This window comes from Cyprinodon variegatus, unplaced genomic scaffold (genome assembly GCF_000732505.1).
Source record: "Cyprinodon variegatus isolate N-32 unplaced genomic scaffold, C_variegatus-1.0 Scaffold1039, whole genome shotgun sequence".
In the NCBI taxonomy this organism is placed as follows: domain Eukaryota; kingdom Metazoa; phylum Chordata; class Actinopteri; order Cyprinodontiformes; family Cyprinodontidae; genus Cyprinodon; species Cyprinodon variegatus.
The window spans coordinates 15,410-15,695 of NW_015151492.1; positions in this window are offsets into that span (position 1 = coordinate 15,410).

The window sequence follows — 286 nt, forward strand, 5'->3', positions numbered from 1 at the left end:
TAATGAGAACCTTTTATATAAACCAGAGAACCTTTTATATAAACTGAGAACCTTTTATATAAACTGAGAACCTTTTATATAAACTGAGAACCTTTTATATAAACTCAGAACCTTTTATATAAACTAATGAGAACCTTTTATATAAACTAATGAGAACCTTTTATATAAACTGAGAACCTTTTATATAAACCAGAGAACCTTTCATATAAACTGAGAACCTTTTATATAAACTAATGAGAACCTTTTATATAAACCAGAGAACCTTTCATATAAACTGAGAACCTTT